The sequence below is a fragment of the Rousettus aegyptiacus genome, unplaced genomic scaffold (assembly GCF_014176215.1).
Source record: "Rousettus aegyptiacus isolate mRouAeg1 unplaced genomic scaffold, mRouAeg1.p scaffold_m13_p_2, whole genome shotgun sequence".
Taxonomy (NCBI): Eukaryota; Metazoa; Chordata; class Mammalia; order Chiroptera; family Pteropodidae; genus Rousettus; species Rousettus aegyptiacus.
In genome coordinates, this window is record NW_023416295.1 from 145,089,314 (window position 1) to 145,105,619 (window position 16,306).

Genomic DNA, 16,306 nt, shown 5'->3' on the forward strand with positions numbered 1-16,306 from the left:
AAATTGAAAGATTAGCATGGAAATGAAGGAGAAATATGCAGGATGCTTCAGTGCTTTGTGTATGTGTATATGTGTGTTTGTGTGTGTGTGCATGTGTGTCTGTGAAAGAGAGAGAGCGAGAGAGCGAGAGAGAGAGAGAGAGAGAGAGAGAGAGAGAGAGAGAGAGAGAGAAGAGAGAGGAAGGGAGGGAAGAGAGGAGAGTGGAAAGAGGAGAGAGAATGGGAATATTTCTGCAAAGAAAGGAAAATGCCAGTACTATATAGCTTCATGCAGCCAGCTTGCAGGGTTGAGTTGGCATTTGGTAACTTGGTAGCGGCTGCCAGTGTGTGTGTGGTGGGAGAAGAGGGAATAGACAACAAGAAAAACACATAGAGCTTAAAAAAAGATGTAAAATGATTCACTTCATGCCATATGGACAAAAATGTTGTCACAAAAATAAGGCCAAAAAATAGTGCCAGGTTAGACTTTTAGTTCAAAAACATATGTATAATCATTCCCATGAACATGAATTTTAATTAGTATTTTGATAGAGAGAAACCAGATATTTTTTTAACCTGCTCTGTTCTTGTTTTCTGTTCCTCTCCCAGTTTTAGCCTCCATTAAACATTCATATACTGTATGTTTTGTGTCTGTATGAGGAAAATGCCTTATCCCTGGATTGGTGGGAATGCAAACATCTTGGTTTTCTGTGGCATACAAAATATCTTCCCAGTGGAGCTTGCAAGCAGAAACGTTGTCACTGGGAAATCTAGAGCTCTCTCTGAGCCCCAGGCACACCGAGAAGGAAGGAAGCCATATGTCTTTTTCCTTTGTCAATGGAGGCATCTGCACCCATTTGGTTCCCCAGATCTACCCTTCACACTCATCCACATCTCGTCTCTCTGGGATGCCTTTTAAAAAATGAAATGTTCAGTATACATATATAATACTATGTGACAGTACAGTTTTAGAGAAAATTTGATAAGACTATGACTACAGAAACTTTGAAAAATGAAACGTAATTTATTGATAAATAAACTTCATAAATGGTCACATTTTACTTAGTTACAGTCCACCTACATCTAAAAATGATTTGAGATGAAAACGCTCATTGGAGGGTGCTGTGCTGAACGTCTTCCCTTAGCAAAGCCCTTTCCCACCTTAAATGAGGTGCTTCCATTAATGCACTGCATGTGATAAGGAGATGATGACACAACAACGTGCTAATGTTAGCGATGATTTGATGCTTAGGGAGGCCATCCACACCCCATTTTTCCTCTCTTAAGTACTATAGATGAATCAGATATTTGAATTAAAAATGATACAAGTGAATAAAAAACTTGGCAATAAAGATCAATCAACTGTTGCTCCGTGCAAAAGTGTTAACCTATTTTATATTCTTTATTGGAATCTGCAACCTTTCCTTGGAGCATTAGTTGTACTTCAGTCAACTCCAAGGGCAAAGGTAAAACAAACAGTAGTCTTAGCTAAGGTGAATTTTACCTCCCTCTTGGGTTTCTCAGAGATTTCTCAGACCCATATTTTTCAGCAAGCACTAACACAAGCATTCCTTTTTTCTTTCCTCCTACTTTACTGCCCTGAGGAATCTCTGGTCCATCCAGTGAGAATGGGATGCCTCACAGACAGTTGTTCAGTACATCCTCTTGGTCCTGGAAGTTTTCTCTAGGCTTGTTGTCTAATCTCTACTCTTCCCCAAAGCTGTTAGTCATCATTCATATAACAGTTATGACAACAGAAAGGAATGTGTTGTTGGATACACAGTGACCTCAAGGCACAAAACGAGATCCACGTCTATCCATTACATTGAGACTGCAACAGAGATAGTCTCCGCATTATCTGTAAGCTACCCCATTTTGGGAAGAGGGGAAAAAGCTAAACAAATCTGCTTGCCTTTTAGAACTGTAACTCAGGCTTATATTTCCTGAAAACTGTTCCCAAACTTTTGTGTCAGATTTCTGTTGGATCAAGTAGATTCATTCATTTCCTTAATTTAAGGAAAGTTAAGGGTTGCTCCTTGCTACAAAGATGTTTATACGCAGGAGAATATTTTCTGCCTCTTATGTTTTTATGATTCCTGTGAAATCAAGAAAAACAGAAAAGTTCTAAAATATATTTTTCATTTCCTTAATATCCACCAAGACTATTTCATAATTATTTTATTCACAGAGACTATATTTATCTTCAGATAAAATTCAAGACTAAGCCATAATGAAAGTATCAAAGTTAATTCAGGCTTCCCAATCTTACTCCCCTCTCATATCAGAAATGAAGAGGCAGCTGACACCAGCTAAAGTAGACTAAAGCAAACTTCGTACCCACCAGTAGGTTTCTGTAAATGATATGAGAATTTCAAAAAAAAATACTTATCTGGGTTATTAATTGTAACATTATTTGCAATGGTCAAATATTGGAAATAATCTAAATTTCCATCCATAAAAGGTCTGTTGAATAAATTGAAGTATCCACATATGATGATGTATCATATGGTTATAAAAAAATAGTGAAGATCTCTACACACTAATATGGAGACATTTGAAGGATACCGTATGTGAAAAAATTTAAAAACTTGAAAGAGTAGAGAGTGTGCTATCTTTTGCATAAGAAAGAGGACAAATAAGAATAATTTAATGCGTTTGCTTATTTTTATAAAAAAATAACACGGGAAGGATAAGCCAGAATTAATAAAAATTATATAATGTGTAGATGGGACTGAATAGAAGGGATGTGGTTGGAAGTAAGCTTCCTTAAAGTTACCTTTATATATAGTTTTGACTTTTGGACCATGCAAATATCATATATAGATTCGAAAATAAAATTTAATCAGCAAGTATGGAAAAATATTTGTGATATTAGATACTAACACTGATGGAAAGCTGAATGATAATCATTGTTGATGGTCCTTTGGACCAGTACTCCACTAAAGAACAAAGAGGAAGTGAAGGGGGAAGCATTTAGGAAATTTATACCTACTGGCTTGTATATATCACTGAAAATTTCCCATTCAATTTAATCCTGAAATTTTATTTTTATTTAATTCCTACAACAAACAGGAATCCCTTCTCCTTCTCTCATGCTACCCCTTTGACAAGAGAAAAGAATAGATGAAGTTATTAATAGTTGTCTCTACTTTGGCAGTAATTTGAGTTAATGATGTGATTTCGTATCATGTATTTGGAGGACAAAGGGGATATAGAATCAGTATATATTCTTTGCCAGTTTCTAAAGTCATTATAATTATTTAAAAACATAACTCATTATAGGAAGTATTACTTGTTTCCTGAGCCATATTGTTTTTTCTCTTTAATTTTCATTTACTACCCAATGTCAATAATGTTTCATTTTCTACTAATACGCAACAAGCTCCCTGGGAGTATAACATGCTTTCGAAGACGAGAAAGAAGTAATTATTGAAATTATTTTAAGAAAATGAAATATGACTATGGAAAGGAAAAACAAAAAAAGGTCTGATAATTGTTAATTTATTAAATTAATGGGATTTCCGGTGGCCCAAAGTATTTAAGAAATTATTAAACATTTTCCTAACTTCTCTCCTGCATAACTCTGATTCAACGTGTTCATGTAGCTCTTTTATAAAACAAAGATGTGAAGATGTATATCATTTAAGAATAGATGTGTACTGGACCCACTTTAGGCAATTTTTTATTTTTAGCAAAATAACCCCGATTTGGGTGATGGTAAGGTATAGCTATAGATTGAGGTTCTCACCTTTTGCTCCTGGTGTTGCTGTTCATCAGAGGGAAGCAGAGGCAGGGGGAGCATGGGTGTGTCATCATGAAATTCACTTTCTTTATCCACGTAAAATTTGTGTTTGATTTAACAAAAATTTATTGGCACCTACTATGTGTCTTGCACTTTAGTAATTCCTTTTACCTGATGACCTCCTAATTAAGTAGGCAAAATTTTATAGAATTTTACATAGTCTGAGAATTAAACACACTGTGTAGATAGAAAGCAAGATGATGACCGGAGAGAGGCATCGAGTGACTACCCTGTATGTTTGTGAGGAGAATGAAGGGAATTTATTAAGCCTAAGTAGCCTCTATTAGAATAAGGCTTTAGTTATGAGATAAGTCAGTGATCACATTATTAAAGAAATTTGTACCATTGCACATATCTGTGCTTTTCATCATGCAGTGACATGGTGAAAAAAATAATACAGTGGAAACGTCAGTTCCCCATATCAAAAGCTGTGAAATATATGTCCTCCCAGCCAAAGAAGGCAAGATCTGGATTTTTTTTTTTTAATGTAGATATATAGAATAAATATGCAACCCTCCCGATAATGTTGGCTGATGAAATGAAATTCACCAACTGTAATTCTGGCACAGAGAGACACACATAGTGCCTGCATACACACGCACACACACACACATGCACACACAGACCCTCAGCATATTCTTAATCATTTGATATCTTATTTACATTTCATTTGCTAGAGTAAATTCTATCATTTGAACTTTTAAAAAATATATTTCAATATTACTTAGGGAAAAATAGGAAATAATGTGATTGGCTTTCAAATAGCTTATTACCATTCAAATACTCTCAAGATAAATTATATTTTAAAAATACCACCCTGTTTTAGCTTCTGAAACATTCTAAATGGAGACTTAGCTCTAAGTAATCAAAATTGCTTTAGTTGTGCAGAGCGGCATTAAAAGCCTTGTCCACTAATTGAGTGAAGCGACGCTACCGAAGCAGCCTTGTCCTCTCATTAGATGATCTTGCAGGCACTGTTTGACATCCTGGGTTTCCAGGCTCAATCTAACAGTACTGCTGGCTCAAATTAATGGTAATTCATTATGACACACTACTATGTCCTTCCAGTGAAACAGCAATGTGGAATCCATGAGGAATCTGGCACTGCTACTTCTTGATCACATTCCTTCCCACTATTGTTCAAGCGGCCACCTTTGCATGCACCTTCTCACTTCTTCAGCTACCTGGTGATTGAAGGTATACCTTGACTGAAGAATTTCGTTCACTTCCTTTCCACTAACATTTATAGAGAGAAAGAGGGTATGTGACAGTAAGCCAAGTCAGTCTGGAAAATGATACCATGTACTAGAGGTAATAAAGTAGACTCATGTGTACATGTGTGTGCAAGGACTTCTTTTGGAATGTAAATACCTCACCTGTATCTATTTGTAGGGAATGTTAATAGAAAATGTTGAGAGAGAATTTTCATGAATGCGATATAAATTCAAAGAGAATGAAAGTTTTCTGACTATATGAGTTTGGTTATTCAAAGTATTCAATATTTTGGGAGAAACGTCACATTTTTATGAACATTGCTGTCCAAATGCTGCTTTTTACTCTTATGAGTAAGCATAATGCTGTTATGAAGGGAAAGGTTACAGCAGTGATGCAATTGGATACTTTCTCCCGGCAGCTCTAAAATGTATGTTTGTGTCAATCAACACAATGAAGTTCATTGTGTTGATTCAGATAATTTCTCCCATCCATGGAACAATAACTCAAGTCTACCCATAAAGGGTGTCTAAATAATGTCTGGATGCAAGATTTCCTTGGAAATCCTTAAATTGATCATGAATGTAGAAAAGGTTGTGTATATCGACCAATTGACTCCATAGTATTGGAAGTGATGGTGTTTAGTTAGTATGAGGTACAGGAAAGTTTTGGCATCCACTGTTTTCCCAAGACTGAACCTAATCTCACTGTGGGACATCTAGTCCAAGCAATATGGACCTGGTGGGATTTTAACAGTTTTAAAAGCCTTCCTATTCACACACCATTTATGGTTTAAAAGTCCACTATTAGATTCATTCCTTTGAGTTATATTAAAACAAATAAACAAACGAGCAAACATAAAAACCTTTTCATGACATAATTGAGTTGATTAAAATAGCTAATAGGTTGCTATTGGTTATCAGTAATCATTTATTCATTTATTTATCAGTGTTTACTTCTGTAACTCTATTCCTCCATAAAATACACTCTAACAGATCCATCAGTTCAGAACTAGTTTCCATTACCTCATTTACAAAATTCTTGGATACAACATGGATATTTATTTTTCCATAATAGCTATTAATGTGTCCTAAGTGCCTGATTTCTTCACCAAATCTGCTCCATCTACTTTTAATCTTCACAGTTTGGTAAATAGTGACTCCATCCTTCTATTTGCTCATTTCAGACACCTGGGAGTTATCCTTGACGTCTAGCTTTCACTCATTCACACGCACATCTAATCCATTGACAAATCCTATCTGCGAAAATATATTTCTAATTCCCCACTGCTGCTCTCGCTCAAAATAACATAAACTATTGCCTGGAATATTAAAGAATCTACATTTATACCTTCCCTCCGTCTATTCTTAATATAGTTCTGGAAGTAAATGGGACATTTTGGTTGTCAAAAGATCTGGGGATTTCTACTTGCATTTAGTGGGCTAAATTTAGAGATGCTAAATGACCTGCCATATGCTTGATAGTCAGGACAAAGAGGAGTTGCCCACCCAAAACGCCAATTGCAATCCTACCGAGAAATACTGAACCCATTAAAAACCTAAGGCACATCATATACCACTTCCACTTAAACTCCTCTAATGGCTCCTAGTTTTTCTGGGACAAAAGACAATATTCTACAAGTTCCAACAGAAGGACCTACAGAGTCTTACACAATCCATCTTTGTCCTTCCCTCCCTTACCTGATCTCATTTCCTATTACTTTTTCATTCACTCACTGCATTCTAGCCACTATGAAAATATAATTGTGCCAGCATGTTATTCCCGCTGCCTGAAAAGTTCTTTATGAAATATGCATATGTCTTGATCCCTTGTGCCCTTTCTTAAGTGCCCTCTTTCTCACTTACTCTGCTTAAAATTGTAGTTCCTCCTCTCAGATTCCAATCCACAAGCTATTTTGTCTCCAAAATAGTCATCACCATCTAACATATTGTTAGATTATTGTCTTTCTTCATTCATCAGAATATAAGATTAATGAGAGATTTTTTTGTCTGTTTTGTTCTCTGCTATTATTACATTGCTTAGAACAGTATCTGACATATAGTATGTGCTCAATAGTTTTTGAATGAATGAAGTTAAACTCATTAGTCAATATTGCACTAAAGAAATGGGTGTTTAAAAGCTGAGAGGCTAGCAGATTTGTCAAGAGATACGTAGCAAAGAGAAGAATTTACACATTTCCTGAATGTATTTCGTTCATCTGCTAATTACTTATTAAAATCCAGTCTAAGTCAGGCACTCTTCTCAGTGCTCGAGGTAAAGCAGTGGACAAAATAGGCAAGGTCATAAAACAAACTAGTTTTAGAGGTGGTAGACGCTATGCAGGAAATAAAAGAAAAAAGGGGGTAATGACAGGTCTTGGGGGAGGCCTCCAATTCTTGTGTTCCCCCGACCCCCACCGCTGTACCCTGACTAGCTCATTTTCATATTAGTAACAATTACTTTATTTGATACATTAGCCAACACTTAAAAAAAATGGGAAATTGATAACATAGATGTATTTTGAAGAGGTTTACGTGGTCCATTGGTAAGAAAACGGCTTTTTCAAGTCAGAAGTCTTGGATTCAAATCTCAGCTCTACCACATGTTGCCCATGTGGCCATGGGAAAAAAAGTTCAACTCAGTAACTTCATTTGTTAAATATTAATAATGTATACTTCAGAGGGTGGTTGTGAAGTGAAGAATTAGTGTAAAGTGTCTGATCCATAAAAATGATTTTTAATGCACAATTAAATAAGGCAATACATATTTTTTAAATGCTTTTAGCTGCTACACCGAAAACTGACCTGGATGGTGCCCAGTGGGCATCTATGTACTAAGGAGGAAGAAGGGGTTACTGTGAGAGCACTAGGTACCGACTCAGAATTTTTATAAAGCCCTCCCCCCACTTAAATAGCAATACACAATTTGTATGAAAATTTTGTTATTCTATTTAATTGCATTTTTATTCATGTGAAAGTTATATAATTTACTGGAGAAATATTTAGAAAATGTAGATGAAACAAGAATAAAGTAGATTTCTATAACTCCGAAAGTGGCAGTGTAATGTTTTGGCATTTTTCCTTTGAGTCATTTTTATACCGTGTGTGTGTGTGTATATATATAAATATGTGTATATCATTGGTTATATAAACTATGGATCCTCTGCCTAATTACCATAATTAATATTTTAGAATATTAATATTTTGGAACAAAATCAGTGTTTAGGAACTTTTGGGCACTGAAGTTACAGGAATGTTATTTGGGTCTGGGCTCTGCTAATTACTGACTCATTTTCCTCAGCAGATTAGTAGGGAAATGATCTGTAGTTTACTTAACCAATGCTGTATTGTTAGCCATTTGGACTTATTCCTTTTTTTATACTATCAGTAATTCTTAGATGAATTTATTTGGACATAAATTGTTCTTCCTTTTAGAATTATTTCCTCAGGGATATAGTCTCAGAAATGAAGTTACATATGGACATGTTTAATATGGCTGGTATATGTGATCCAATTTTTCTACAAAAAAAAATTTGAATCACTTTCAGCTTTCATTAGCCCATACGACAGGCTGCACTTTACCATACCTTTTCAGCATGGAATATTATAATAATAACTTGTGGTAATTTGTCATAACTCGTAACTGGGTACTTCCATATGCATGCTAACCTTCCACTTGTAGGTCTTGTGAAATGAGAAGTTCTTCATTATCCCTAGGAGAGTCAAGAAAGACTTCACTGAGAAGGTAGAATAATTGGGTTGAGTCTTGAAGGAAGAATATGCAGAGAAAAATGACAGAATGTGCTCAAGTTGTCTCACGTATAGGGTTTCCGACTGGAGCAAGGAGAGCAGTTAAGGAAGGTATCATTGTAGTCAAGGTAAGAAGCACAAAGGTGTAGGAAGGGCAATAGCTATGGAAATGGAGAGGAAGGGAGAGATTTTATAGATAATTAAAAGGTGGGAAAAGCATGATTCAATGGCCAATTAGATGCAAAAGACGAGGGAAAAGAGTCTCCTTCTAGGCTCAAGTGTAAGGACTTTTTAGATGAAGAGTTTTAAATTTCTGTTAATTGCCTATTTGTTTTACATCTTCTGAGTTCAGTTGAATTAGAATACCTGAATTACAGGAAATAAAGGCTATTCCTTTTTACATAGTAGATATGGTTATACAACTGTTGTTTTGTCTTCCAGCGTTCCTTACTACTACCCTTCTTCTAGAAAGAAAACCTTCCACTCCATGAACATGTACACACCCTTTCCTTAGGGAGAACTCTTCTTCATTCTATGGCCAGTCATAGAAATTTATTCTGCTGGCCATTGTGGGTGATATAAAAGAGAAGGCCCCTAGTTTTTTCAATATACATACAAAAATCTTCCCTTATGACATTTCACCTTCCTATGGAATGGTAATTTAAATTTAATTAAAATACCTGTACATATTCTTGCAATGGCTTGAAAAGATTATAATGAGTAAGAAGATGATCTAACAGTTATTTATGATGTTACTCACTGGTACTCGATTACCCATGACAGCAATTAACTCATTTAATTCCATTAACCATTCTATAAGGCATGCATCATTATAATTCCCATGTAATGATGAGGAAATGGAGCAATCAAGATATTAAGTAACTTTTCAGTGGTCACGTATAAGTGCTGAAACTGGGATAGCAAGAATTAACAAATATTCAGTATAGGAAATGTAGTCTTTCGTATTTATCTTAAGGAACGATACCCAATAGTTAAACATCTCTTCCATAAGGTTAAACTTTACTTACAATTACTCAGCATTTACTGGGAACAAATTAAGATTATTGATCTTCTATGTTTTCTCTGGACAATTATTTAATTAGCTTACTAATCAACTATATAAGTACCATGTCTATTTAGTGATAATGATACCGTGTTATATGTATCTGAGATGGATAATCTCACTTTTTGTATTATCACTGGAAATTTCCACTTTATAATTTTTCATCTTATTTAATTTATTTAAATACATTATAATATCTGCTATATTGTTAATTCCTAAGTGCAAAATCTGTATCTGATTAATCTTCTTAGCTTTTAAAGTAAGTCAAAAAGAAGAGAAATTAATATTTATTATTGGATTCTGTAAGTACATTAGTTCATTTAATCTTCACTTTAAATATGAGGAAACTGAGTTTCAGAAAGGTTTTACTAACCATTATTTGAGGCCTAAACTCACACTGAATTCCAGGTAATCCCAAAACATGTTTTCTTTTTATTTCTCAATTTTACCTTACTACATAGACAATATCTTATGGTGAGCGCTTAGTAACTTTCTGTTGAGTAAATAAATAGAAAAATGAATAGGTGGTTGCTATTCAACAAACCCCCAACTTGTGCAATTTACCTGCAGACACTCTGTGGAGAAGAGAATGGAAACTCCTTATTTGAATTTCAAAAATAGAAAATATACTCGAATAGGCAAACATGGATTAAATAAACAAAGAGGTTAAGCACCCTAGGTTGTATAACTGGAATTTGGCAGGCTATCTTTCATATATCTCATTATCATAAAATTGGTAATGCAGCCTCTGAGTATTTCTTTAAATGAATTTATATTAAAATTGAAGATAAAATAAAATTGGGAAACTTCAATTTTATCACTGAAATTTGTTACTTTTAAAATATATATGTCTTCACATACTCATCTAGTTTTGTTTGGCAGCTCAGTTTCTTTTAGAAAAACCATTCTTAAACAGAGAATTTTAAAATCACTAAAGTATCTACATGATTTCTCATTTTTAACAATTATATTCTGAACTATTATCATACTTCGAATTAAAACAATTTTTTACATTACCGGCACTGATAAAATGACAGCTATACTTGGATTGTATTATAATGCATGAGCTCTGTTGAAAGACTAATCTCTGAAGACTAGTTTAAAAGTAGAACATTTTTCTATTATTTTATTATTGATATTTAATCTTAGCATGCTATTAATGTTATCTATCAAGGAATAATCTATCAAAACATAATTTTTTTTCTATTATCTTAACATGGTTAGAGTTTTCATGACAAATGTGAGTACTTTTTCTTTTAAAAATGGGAATACGATTGTGTTAATGTATTTTTGTTTTATACCATGTAATTTTTAAAACCTGCTTTAGTGAGTTAAAATTCATATTCTGTACAATCTACTCATTTAAAGTGTGAAATTCAATGTTTTTAATAAATTGAAGGAATTACTCAATATTATCACAACTTAATTTTAGAACAATTTCATTTAACAAAAAGAAATTCCATCCTTTTTAACAGTCACTCTCCAAATGGCCCCAAGTCTCCTTTCCCTGTAACTCTGTGTAACCACTAATCTTATGTCTCTATAGATTTACCTATTCTGGACATTTCTTATAAATGGAATCATATAATGTATGGTCTTTTGTTACTGGCTTTTGTTTGGTATAATGTCTTCAAAGCTCATCCATATCGTAACATGTATTTTATTTCTTTTTATGGCTGAGTAATATTCCATTGTATGGCTATACCTAATTTTGTTTATCCATTCATCCATTGATGGACATTTAAATTGCTACTTTATTTTGGCTATTATAAATAATGCTTCTATGAACATTCATGTACAAGTTTTTGTATGGACATATGTTTAATTTCTCTTGTGTATATACATAAGGGTAGAATTGCTGGCTAATATGGTAACTCTATATGTAACCTTTTAGGAATTGCCAAGCTGTTTTTCAAAGCACCTGCAGAGCTTCACACTCCTATTAGTGATGTATGAGAGTTTTAATTTCTCTAGATCCTCACCAGCACTCATTATTATCTATCTTTTTAAAATAGCTATCCTAGTGGATGTGAAGTAGGAAATCATTGTGGTTTCAGCTTGCCTTTGCCTAATGACTAATAATGTTGAACATTTTTCCTGTGCTGATTGGTCATTTATATATTCTTCTGTTGAAGTGTCTATTCAGATTCTCTGCCCATTTTTAAATTGGGCTGTTTGACATTTTGTTATAAAGTTGTAAGAGTTCTTTATATATTCTGTATATAAGTCCCTTATCAGATGCATGACTTCCGAAAATTTTCTCTCATTCTGTAGGTTGTCTTTTCACTTATGTGACGGTATACTTTGAAGCACAAACGTTTTGTATTTTGATGTTGTTCAATTTAGCTATTTTTTCTTTTTTACTTATCTGCTAGTGTTATATCTGAAATACCATTGCCAAACTCAAGGTTATGAACATTTATGCCTTCTTCTTAGAGTTTTATAGTTTTAGTTCTTACAGTTAGTTATGTGATCCATTTTTACTTAATTTTTTGTGTGGTATTGAGGTAAGGGTTCAATTCCATTCTTTTGCATGTGGATATCCAGTTGTCCCAGCACCATTTATTGAAAAAAACCATTATGTTCCAATACTAATTCTCTGAAATCAAGTGAATGTCCTACCATTCAATTCAATCTGACACTCTCTGGAGTTAGCATTAGATCTCACAAGTTAAAAGTTAAGGTCTCCAAAAACACTTATCTTATTTCAGAACCCATCTTTGTAGATATTCTTTCATTTACTTCAATGGTATTTTAGTTTTTAATGCAGAAGTCTTCCACCTCTATTATTGAATTTATACTTAAGTATTTTATTCTTTTCCATGATATTATAAATAGAATTGTTTTCTTAAGGCAATTTGTAGAATGTTTATTGCTAGTATACAGAAATTTAATTGAGTTTTTTTTTTTTTATGTATGTATTGATCAAGTATCCTGCAAACTTAGTGAACTTGTTCATTAGTTCTTATTTTTTTGGTGAATTCTTTAGGATTTTTTTTTAAATGTGTAGAAATAGGAATTATTTTACTTCTCTCTTTTCAGTCTGGTTATATTTTATTTCTTTTTCTTTCCTGATGAACCTGGCTATAATCTCTAGTACAGTATTAAGTCGGAATGGTATGAGCAGATATCCTTATCTTATTCCTGATCATAGGGAGAAAGCAGTTTTTCACCATTAAGTATGATAGTTTTTTGTGTTCCTCCCCCGCCCCCCGAATACTTCTCTTGTAAACTTGTATTTTAGAGTTTTCTTTGGAGTAAAACATGCTCTTCAGCTGTTTACAAGGTAATTTCTGAGATGTGCAAACTCCACGTTCCTCCACTGTATTCCCCTATTAGATCTTGGCTGCCACAATCAGACAGCAAAAAAGCACGAGGCCTCGTTTTACTTGCATGTGTACCGGAACCTTAGCAGGAGACAGTTTTTATGTTTTTATTTTTATTTATTTATTTTTTTTTTGGTAGATAGTTTTTATTAGGTTGAGGACTTCTGTCAAATGCTTTCCAGCATCTATTGAGATTATTATATGGTTTTGTCTTTTATAAGTATGGTATGTTACATTATCTGATTTTTAAATGTTAAACCAACTTTGCATTCTTTGGATAAATCTCACTTGGTCTTGGTGTTTAATTCCTTTTACTATTTTATATGTTTTAAAAGAATTAGATACTCTAGAAACCACCCCAAATTATGGAGGCCTTTCAAAATGAAGTCTTATATAAACTAATAATCAAAAGTTATACAGGTAGCCTGGTCTTAGGTCATCTCTAATCTCTGTCTCTAGTATGTCAGACCAATGTCCCAGATGTGAAATTACACTATCCTAAAATGATCATTTTGAAGTCTTATTTAAAGTACTGACAATAAATCTGATTTATGATGATACAGGTAACTCTCCCATCCTATGGCAGATAAGTTAAATAATTTATATTTATATAACTTTAATAATTGTGTTGCAAGATCACAAAGATCATTAATAAATGTTTACACATTTTGAAACTATAGAACTTAATTATTTGGGGGAGCCAAAGCGTAAAAATTTGAAAATAGCCAATAAAATTTCTCTTATAAAAATTATTCTACATACACAAGTAAATAACAAAATCATTCTGAAATAGTTTTATGTATTAACAATTTTTTTTGATTTTTAGATTCATGAAAAGCCTTCGATCCATTTACAGATCAGGAAAACAAGCCTTTAAGATGTTAGATACATTTCTAAAGACATATAGCTCTTCTGTTATGAGATCAATGATTAAACCCTGGTCTTTATGACACTGGAGTCCAGCTCTGATGAAGTGACTATGTGTAAATAGGATGTTTCTGTTTCTATTTTGCTGTTTTTTGTTGTTTTTAACCTAGAAATTATCCAATGAGTTTGTAAGCCTTGTATTCTTATGTAGCTTATTATCCTAGTATAATGTACCATTGTGCTTCGATAGGTGCTAGTCTTAAACTTAAGTGCCCATCAGCATGTTTTTCATAAAGTACTGTAGCTGTAAGTAATGTTGCATTATAAATATATTCTAAGTTAATCATCATGGACTATAAAGTTGGTAAAATTGTTTCTCTCAATAAAACTAGGTCCAGGGCTACATATACATACATGTGCTTATATGACTGAATTAATCAATATAAAGACTTTTTAAAGTGATATAATTGATATGATTCTAAAATAACTAGCTCATATTTTAACATTTAAACTGTCATTATATCTTGAATGTCATTGATAACCATTTGTTTTTCAGTTGTTCATTTATTATTCATTCATTGACCATTAACTGGCACAGTCCTATGAGTCTGACATTGTTGTGTGGTTATGAATCTGGTCTAGAAAAACATTATTACAATGAAACTGCTTAATTTTTTCCCACAGTTTTATAGTAGGAATCTTGTTTAACTCTATGTTGTTTAATTTTTCCATTATTTTGGAATTACTTTGATTTCTAGCTAAAAACTTTTATTTCCTTTTCTTTTTCTTGTAGCATTGCAAGATATAGATAATATCAAGGACATCAGGAGTGGGAGAGATTGGACTTGGAGACTGAACAGGTCAGGAAATTTTCATTATTATTTGCTGATCATTCTTTTGCCATTAATTCTGAAATTATTAAATCTCTTGCCACTTATTTCTTGTATGTGCTTAGTATGTTCTCAGTTTTACAAATCATGACTAACACCTTTATATATAAAAAAAAATTCAGCATTTCAGTGTCCTCTTTGTAGGATTTGAAGATGAAAAAATAATTTAAAGAAAGTTTCAAGACTAGAAGAAATTTTTTAATAAGATATAGAGATAGTACCCTGATTTCTATTATTCTTTATGGTATATACACTGTTTTGAAATGAAGGATTTTTGATAACTTTTACAAATCAAAACTTTAAAACATCTAAAATGTTATTAATTATGTAGTTGTAGTAGGAGAACACTTGGCTTGTGAGTCAAGTTTTCTTTCTCTACTGTATTGCCTGGGCTTGTGTACACCTCTAAGAGCTTTTGACACTCTTCAGAATCAATCTGTTTGCTAATATGAATTTTAAGTATTGAATGTTGACTACTTTGTGTAAAATGAAAGTTAATTAAAGTAGATAATTTCTATGTAAATAGAAAGATCTCAAAAGTCAAAGGGTCTGCTATGAGTATTTGTCAGCCATTGTGGAAGGTTTAATGTTAATCATACCCCTCAGTAAGCTGGAACCATGCTGGTGTTTGCAGTCCCCATTGCCCCTGGGTGTCGCCATGAGTGATTGATGGCTTCGTGTTCATCTCCTGTCTCAGAAAATCTCCCGGTTGTCTTAAACAGTGATCACAGCTCTCATTACTATTGCTTAGTTATTGATAGAAGCTTGAGCATTCTTTCCTTCTCTGTTATCCCTCCAGTGCTACCACTTCCACAGTTCTTCCGGAGTTTGACTTAGCTCCTCCACATCCAAGTCTCCTATCAAGCAATTGCCAGTGGGTTTTTTAGTTTTCATCACACAGAGATATAAATGCCTTTGTCCTTTAGTCTGATCACATCTCTCCAAGTAAAATGGCTTATTCAGAAAGGAGCTAAGCTTAAAGCTCTCCCTGGATGCTTCAGGGATTTAGTGATTTCTGAACATCAGCATTAGGGACTAGGCAGATTATTACTGTTGTATATATTGAGAGAAAACTATCCATCATCTTAAAGGAAAATAATTTCAGGTAGATCTTGATGCAGTGCATATGCTCAAATCTCTGCTTTTAGATAAATATGGTAAGGGTCCTTAAGCAAAGCCATATTTAAAATTATATGCCCAAGTAATTAGGTTCATAAGTATGTCTACACTGATTTTTACAGAGTTGAGAACCACTCTTGAGTGATACTTTTAGAAAGAGTTTCTGATAGTAAATACCCCACAATTTTCGGATTACAAATATCTTTGAACTAAATATTAAAAAGAAACAAATTGAAGCCCAAAGTGGTGTTTTTTTTTTTTTTTTTTTTTTTTTTTTTTTATATGCAGCTGCTCTATAAA

At 33.4% G+C, this 16,306-nt stretch overlaps 1 protein-coding gene across 2 annotated transcripts in view; it reads left to right on the forward strand.

Annotated features, from left to right (window-relative positions):
- The window catches only part of SOX5 (SRY-box transcription factor 5), a 660,043-nt gene that overhangs the window by 43,587 nt on the left and 600,150 nt on the right, over window positions 1-16,306 (forward strand). The window contains exons 1-2 of one of the 2 annotated variants that reach the window (XM_016119245.2): window positions 193-4,977; window positions 14,791-14,857. The gene's annotated coding sequence lies outside the window, so the exon portion shown is untranslated. Of the gene's footprint in view, window positions 1-192; window positions 4,978-14,790; window positions 14,858-16,306 lie in introns of those variants that run through there. The other variant, XM_016119244.2, reaches the window with a different exon arrangement.